This window comes from Diabrotica virgifera, chromosome 4, assembly GCF_917563875.1.
Source record: "Diabrotica virgifera virgifera chromosome 4, PGI_DIABVI_V3a".
Classification (NCBI taxonomy): domain Eukaryota; kingdom Metazoa; phylum Arthropoda; class Insecta; order Coleoptera; family Chrysomelidae; genus Diabrotica; species Diabrotica virgifera.
In genome coordinates, this window is record NC_065446.1 from 134,644,238 (window position 1) to 134,651,361 (window position 7,124).

A 7,124-nucleotide genomic window follows, 5' to 3' on the forward strand; every position below is an offset into this window, starting at 1 on the left:
ATAATAATAATAATCCTAATCACTTGTAAAAGTAAGGTTAAGATTTTTGACTTGAGAAAACAGAACTGTCAAATTTAAAACCAAACTGCTATAAAATTTTAAAATTCCCGCTAAAAGGAATCTGGCAACATTGCCGTCGTTTGCTGGACATTTAATCTCTCCCCCAGGGTACTGAAGCATTTTTTCGACAGGTAATACCTATTGGCATCTCGTCCTAAGCAATACGCCCTCTGGAGAATATTGCAGTAACCGAGCTAAGGGGACATTCAATGACGGGCCATTGTTTATTTTCTTTCACGTTGACGGTTGAAGGTTGAAGTTGAAAGCATGGCATCTGACATATTGTTTAGGTTAGGAGACTTTGTTTGTTTATGGTTTAATCGCGGTTAATTAATTGTTGCTGTATATTACTCGTTTGTTGTTACGTTATTTGTTGTTTTGCGTTAAAGGGTAATTGTCGTTTTCAAGTTTTTTTGACTTAAAAATGCACTACTGGTGTGTTAAATTTAAAAGAAAAACACAGATAAACGAACAAAACTAAACATACAACAATACAATCAATTGTGGCGCCATTAGTTTTCTCCACTCTCATCAATATGACTAACTTCACAATGACCGAATGGCCCCTTAGCTCAGTTCAATTTGATACCACATTGGCGCTGCGATCTTAATCCGAATCGCCAATAAGAGCAAATTGTAACTATTTCCTGCGTAGGGTCTGGCGGCCATTTTTATTTATAAACAATTAAGTGTGAAAAAATGGCATTTTTCACTTTTTTCTTCAAATCAATGGAAAACAGGGAAACTTATGGTTTTTTTAGTACAAATATCTCCGAGATTATGGAAAAAGCTTTAAAATGACGTATTACAAAGTTTGATATACTGATTTATTGTTAATGTAATTGCACAAAAAATGTCGGAATTGCAAAAAAAATATTTTCGCAATAACTGTTGTAAAAATTAGTTAACAGCTTTGAAATTTTTGTCAAATACGGGTTCTTTGGTGCTTAATATGTGATAAAAATTTCAAAGCGATTCATTCAATTGTTTAAATTTTATTTAAATTGTTTATCCCAGAGAGCATTTTTTTTGCAATAACATAACTCAGATGAAATTACGTTAAAACCATTCCACAGGTGTCAAATGAAAGAGCATGAGCTATATTTTCAACTTGGTTTAAAAAAAGTTAATAAAAAATGCATTTATTACTAATAAATAATTATGCAAAAGTATCGTGAACCTTTCCTTATAAACTTTTTATTTTGTTATATAAGAAAATATACATATTTATTACAATTTTTTATCAATTATGATATAGATAACATTACTTGGTAGTTGTGCACTTTAAACAGGTTAAAAAAGTTAATTTTTTTGGAAAAAGTTATTCAAAAAGTTTATAAATAAAAATTGACGATACATTTGCATAATTATTTATTACTAATAAATGCATTTTTTATTCACTTTTTTAAACCATGTTGAAAATGTAGCTCGTGCTCTTTCATTTGACACCTGTGGAATGGTTCTAAGGTCATTTTTTTCTGACTTATGTTATTGCAAAAAAATGCTCTCTCAGATAAACAATTTCAATAAAATTTAAACAATTGAATGAATCGCTTTGAAATTTTTATCACATATTAAGCACCAAAGAACCCTCATTTGACAAAACTTTCAAAACTATACACTAATTTTTTCAACAGTTATTGAGAAAATATTTTTTTTTGCAATTCCGACCTTTTTTTGCAATTATATTAACAATAAATGAGTATATTAAACTTTGTAACACGTCATTTTAAATATTTTTCGATCATCTCGAAGATATTTTTACTAAAAAAATCATAAGTTTCACTGTTTTCCGTTGATTTGAAAAAAAAAAGGGCGAAATGCCATTTTTTGACATTTATAATTTATCCAGTTTATAATTTGACAGTTATAATATAATTTGACAGGAAATAGTTATAATTTGTTCCTATAGGTATTACCTGTCGAAAAAACGCTTCAGTACCCTGGCCACGTGTGCAATAGGCCATTTCAAGACTTTGACGTTTATGACACTAATTGAAAGCTGGAAGGCAAACATTGAAATTATTTATATTTGTACCGCATTGAGTTTCTTAAGTTTTTTACGTTTAATAGTTTTTTTATAAAATAGTTATTGTTGTTATAAAATAGTGGTTTATATAATTGTTTTTATATAATAGTTTAATCGTTGTATAATAGTTTTTTATAGTTGTATTTTCCGAACATTTTGCTGTTGACTTCTGTAGCTTCTAGCTGTAGAAGTACTTTAACGACTGTATTTAGTTGTAAGCAGTGAATAAATAAACATAAGTAAATATTTTCAAAAGCTTTTGGTATATAGATGCATTTTCCCTCAAGGGGTATGAGTTAACCTACAGTAGAAAAAGTTTTTCAAGGGTGACAACATGGACAAATATAGTTACTTACATGGACATAGTTTTTTTTTGTATTTGGAGCTTAGTAATAGTTTTTACACAGGTCAACAAATGAAGGCATTCAAGAGTTTAAATTCTTACAAATATTTTGAGGTAGGATTTGTATATAATTGTGGAGCTATAAAAATAAATAATTTCATCATAGTGGTTCACCCCAGATATCTTAAAAAATGGACCTTTTAAAGAATTTGTACAGTCGGAAAAATGAAAGAATACCCATGAACGGTCACGTCAAACAGGTACAATCACATATTTTGTATTTGCTGTTCTTTTTCTATAAATAATAAACGATATAGATTAATTATGTTAATAATATGTGATCGTTCATGGGTACTCTTTCATTTCTCCGACTGTACCTGCAGTGAAAAAATTTCAAGAGAAGAAACTGAGAATCTGCCGGAAGAGGTGAAATGTTTTTTGATTTTAGACAACGCTCCTGCTCATCCCTCTGAAAATATTCTATGATCAAAACATGGCAACTTTAGTTGTATGTTTTTGCCAAAAAATACATCGCTTATTCAACCCATGGATCAGGAAATAATTTTAGCAACAAAATGAATATATCGCAGAAAGTTTTTAGATGAAGTAATTGTATGATGAAGATAACACAGAAGATACAAGAGGGCAGCATACTTTGCAAAACTTAACTGTTACAATTTGAAATCAACAATTTGTTAAGTTTGCTACAGCATGGAAATGCAGTTATTAAGGGGTTACATAGGTCTTGCGGGTAGAAAAAGTGACTTTTTAAAAAAATTATATCTTGGAAACTAAAAATTATTTTTATTTATAATTGGAACATGTAAAAGTATAGTACACTCAAAAAAATTTCAGCCAAATATATTCATTTTTGTAGAGTTGACTGCAATTTTTCGACAACAGCCCTTTTTTGTGGTGAGCAGCATAACAAGTCCAGTCTCATCTGAAATTTCTTGTAGTTTATACCTCTGGTTAGTGAATGAACAAAGATTTTTTTATTAGATGAGGTCATTTTTGTTTTATCAAAAAAAAACTACTTTAAAAATGAGAAAAATTGGGGTCAAAAATGTGTTTAAACTTATGTAAAATCTTCAAATTTCATTTTTTTTAATTCCTTCGTTCATTTACTAGCCAGAGGTATAAACTACAAGAAACTTTTTGATTTCAAATGAGACTGGACTTAGTTTTGCTGTCCACCGCAAAAAAACCTACAAAAATGAATATTTTTGGCTGAAACTTTTTTTGAGACTACCTTAAGTACTATACTTTTACATGTTCCAATTATAAATAAAAATAAATTTTAGTTTTCGAGATATAATTTTTTTAAAAAGTCACTTTTTTTACCCCTAAGACCTATGTAACCCCTTAAAAAAATGTTTGATGGCCAAGATGCATACATATATTTAGAAGGAAAGTTCCTAATTTCTGTAGTATAATACATAATACCGAAGAGGAAGTAGCTCTAAGCGCCGGACTCCACTTGCGATTTGTAGTCGTGAATATTGAACACATTCTTTCAAATAGAAGTCAATCCATGATTATTTAGTTACAAATGGATTGACTTGTATTTGAAACAATGTGTTCAATCTTCCTGATTACAAATCGCAAGTGGAGTGCGGTGCTAATAACACCAAAATATTCCATATGAAGGTACACAGACATTGAAAAATTCCTGGAATATCCCCGAAAACACGTTTCCTGAACATCCCAGGAAAATCCTGTGTCAGCATTTTAAACATTACTTGAATGTCTTATTGGAACATTCCATGAATGTCCACGAATGTTCTTTGGACATTCAAAATATATTTTGTAGACATTCCCTGGATATACCAGAAATACAGTGATGAGCGCTCTAATAACCTGCAAAATAGCACAAAAGATGGAAAATTATTAAGTAGTGAGATAAAAAGAAATGAAACTAGTCGAGCTGGGAAATTTAGCGATATTAACTTATACATTTAGATTGTATTGATTGTGTACCACCTTCAGACGTATCAGACGAGTTTGGAAACTACCACTGTCACAGTGACAGTTTTAGTTGACATACTCCTCTGATATGTGTAAAGGTGGGAAACAATCAATATAAAATAAAATTTAAAGGTTAATTTCGCTAAATTTCCCAGCTCGACTAGTTTCATTTCTTTTTATCTCACAACTAAATATGTTGCCCGTCTTTTGTGCTATTTTGCCGGTTATTAGGGCACTCATCACTGTACATCCTTGCTGATGTGACAATACCTCCTATCTGTTTTTTCATGAGTTTTGTAGGAGAGATGGAAAAACATGTTTTAAGGTCACCTCCTGTGTTCATATGTAAGTTTTGACTTGTTTTGTAGTTCATAGATAGTTTAATTTACTACAAAACAAGTCAAAAAATATCATATGAAAACAGGTGACCCTAAGACAAGTTTTTAGTCTCTCTTACGAAACTCATGAAAAAACAGATAGGATGTATTATTACATCACTGACGATATGTGGCCATACCAATTAATACATCCTTGATAAATATAAACATTTTTATTGAACAAAATCTTTTCATACATTTTTTTAATGCAATTTACTGATATTCCTAAATATTTCAAAAAAATGTGTCACATTTGCTTTGTAAACCTTTCTTTTGCCTTTCGTAGCCACATATTCCGTTTCCTTCCTGGGTTTTTGTAGACCACTTCTCTCAGCTGATTCTAAAAAAAATAAAATAAATGGTAATTTTTCAATCCTTTACAATTAACAATCAGAAGAAATATTTACAGGTAATAATATGCATAAATAATAATATTTTGTATTTTGACAATGACGTCTGATTTGGAAGTCGAAAGATTAATAAAATTATTTTTTAAGTTAAATTGTGGCTTATTTCCCAATTAGAATAGTTAATTACAAAAATGCCTCAAATAACTAGCTTCAGAACAATAAATAATTCGTTTCATACAAACATTCGTCCAAAGTCAATTATACCTGTAGTATTTCCATGAAAAGATTCTTTAAGTGAATTTTGCATAGTTTTCTTTAAAATATCTCTATCAGGCCAGAACACAAATTTTTTTAACCTAAGACACATTATATACAAAGTATTTTTGAAATAAGTTGATACCGGGTAGGGTGAAATACTAAACCTATATCTCAAATCTTTATAATCTAAGTTTAAGCTTAGTTTAGCTAAAGTAAGCAATACTTGATCACTTGGTGACAAAACAGTATTTTGATGGTATTTGATAAATGGTGTAATATACTTTAAAGCTATTTTAAAAACATTGTAATTTGCTAAACCAGTATAATTTTTAGTTTTGGCATCATCATTTTCTATACTTTCACAAGATAAAGCTAATTTCTTAAGCTGATATTTAAAATCCTGTGTTAATGTTAATGACATAAAATGTATTTGTTAATTTTTCCATTGTAATATATGTTTGACTATTTGGCAAAATCTTGTCTTCTACTAAACTAACTTTTATACCAAATAACTACTATCTACCACTAACTATCCACTGTTTCTAAATCTACTAAAGTAACAGTAATGTATCATTAATGAAAAATGTGTAAAATCATAGACCTACCTAGTATTTGTAGAATATAAGACAGTCCAGTGTCTTATAAATCATTTCAAGAGGAATAAAAAAGCAATTTTTTCTTGTAGGTACCCTTTTCTTTTAATTCTCCTTTGGTACCTTAATTCCCATTTTAGATTTTGGGGAACTCATTTCATTGTGTTTATATACCCCATATTTATTGAAGGAACCCAATCTGGATTGTTATTATCAGTTAAGTCGGCTGGTTTTCCTACAAGATTAGACTGTTAACATCTTCAAAAATCGTTAATGTTCAAATGTTGTAACTTACCAGATATAAGATGATTACAGGGGAATTTCCATTTTGCTAGTAAAATCTTTATATTTTATTGCATTTTACCATTGTTGTTGTCTCTCAGATGATAACTATAACTTATTTAGTTAAATTGGTTCAGTTTTGTGCTTAGAATGTAGCACTGATGGTAAGTGGTAAAAGCTAACTTTATCACGATTACTTTGCATTTCACACTTCAAAACACAACACCAATGAGGCATATTATCTTTCTAAATTAATACTTCCAGAGAAAATGTTAAATTAATCTTTGTACAACAACTAAAATGATCTAAAACCATAAGAACCTGATAGAATAATATTCAATGTTTGCCTTCCAGTAGCCATATTGATTTAATTTTGACAGCATCTTGGAACGGCCTATGTGTGCGGCGCACACTGGCACCAGCAATTAAGGAGCGCCACTAGAGTTGTTACAAAAAGTTTACGCAGGTCAAAACAACACTTACCCATTAAACGACCTTGCATATCTCAACTTCAAAGGTAGGTAAATTTTGCATAAACAAGGAAAATCCGGTCCAGCAGAATTTATGATTTAAAGCCATTGCATAAAAATTTGATAGAAATGTAAGATGCTTTATGTGATAATATAACACATTTGGATAAATTTGATCTTAATAATTTAAAATATCAAGCTAGATATTTAGCAGGTAAAATATCAACATTTACATTCATATGCTCAGTCCACATATAGGTAGGTATGATATGGTTCTGATGAAAGTTAACTTCGTTAGCAAAGTTTTACAATCAAAGACAATGAATATGCAGCCTACCTTAAATGCTTTACAAGAGTTAAGCCTACCTTAAATGTTTTAACAATGTGTTTTAAA

The 7,124-nt window shown here is 29.9% G+C and overlaps 2 long non-coding RNA genes across 2 annotated transcripts; one reads left to right on the forward strand and one right to left on the reverse strand.

The window, feature by feature from the left end:
* Nucleotides 1-2,016: 2,016 nt before the first annotated feature.
* On the forward strand, nucleotides 2,017-5,279 carry LOC126883938 (uncharacterized). The gene is made up of 2 exons (XR_007697768.1): nucleotides 2,017-2,546; nucleotides 2,881-5,279. It is a non-coding gene; the product is annotated as an uncharacterized LOC126883938 (long non-coding RNA).
* Nucleotides 4,936-6,654, reverse strand: LOC126883937 (uncharacterized). Its single transcript, XR_007697767.1, has 2 exons — nucleotides 5,991-6,654; nucleotides 4,936-5,117 (listed from the first exon to the last, which is right to left on the reverse strand). It is a non-coding gene; the product is annotated as an uncharacterized LOC126883937 (long non-coding RNA).
* Nucleotides 6,655-7,124: the final 470 nt, after the last annotated feature.